We start from the raw sequence: 1,029 nt of genomic DNA, 5'->3' as shown, positions 1-1,029 counted from the left end.
TGACAGAAACACAGTTACTGCTTTAAAAAAACACCTCTTGGGACTTGACCACATTTGTAAAGGAAAAAAGCAGGTGCGGGGGGCAGTCGGAACAGACTGCTGCCAGCCCCTGGGTTACTGACCTGCGGCCAAGAGCCCGCTCGTGGGAGGTTTTCTTTTACTCCCAGTCAAATCCAGGCTCCTCAACCCAGGGTCTTTTTTGTAGAGTAAAAGAAACCCCACAAAAAAAAAGGAAAGGAAACCCCACTTCCTCCAGAGACTCGAAAGGGCCAGGAAAGAGGGGTGCTCGGCTTCCATTGCCTCCCGAGCCCAGGTGAACAGCCACTGCCTAGTCATCAGGGCAGAATTGCCACAGCCTGGACACAGCCCGCGTCCAGCCGCAGGCGCCCGGGGCAGCAGCGCCCCGCGCCCCGAGAGTTTGCAAGGACAGGAGGATGAGGGCTGCCGCGCCGCCGTGAGGAGGCGGGGCGTGACCCCCGGGCGGGCCGCATCTGTGGGTGCAAGAGCTGCGCTGGGTGGGCTCGGCCAGCATTGCCTGGGGGACACGGGTTTCTGTTTGGGGCAGGAGAAAGGCGAGGGCGCCATGAATTCCACTTACCTGGGCCACGGTTCGTTCTGTCCGTTTGCCACAGGTACACGTGCGCGCCACGGCTTGAGGCGCACTGACCGCCGCGCTGGTCACTGCAGTTCCCGGCCCTCCCTCCGCGGGCGCGGCTTAACTGCCCCTTGGCGCCGCTCCCTCCCGCCTGCGCTGTCTGGGACCTGTCTCAGGGCCCCTGTCCTGTCAGGGGTCCCCCGGCCAGCACTGAGCCCCTGCGGCTGCCGCCCTACAAAGTGCTTCTCCAGTCAGGCACTCAGTCCTTTCAGTTTTAAATCGGATCCCCCGATTTCCTTTAACCCGCATTCCGGTGCACCCCTCTAAGTCCCCTCCCAGCCTGGGAGCCTCTCCTAGGGCACCAGCTGCCTCCAGGTCTCTCCTGGGAGTGGTCATAGGCTCCCCCGGCGAGGCCCGGTCACATGGCGCAGCTG

The sequence above is a fragment of the Condylura cristata genome, unplaced genomic scaffold (genome assembly GCF_000260355.1).
Source record: "Condylura cristata isolate star-nosed mole 26May11 unplaced genomic scaffold, ConCri1.0 scaffold00008, whole genome shotgun sequence".
NCBI classification, from domain to species: Eukaryota; Metazoa; Chordata; class Mammalia; order Eulipotyphla; family Talpidae; genus Condylura; species Condylura cristata.
Note: the sequence above shows the minus strand (reverse complement) of the source record.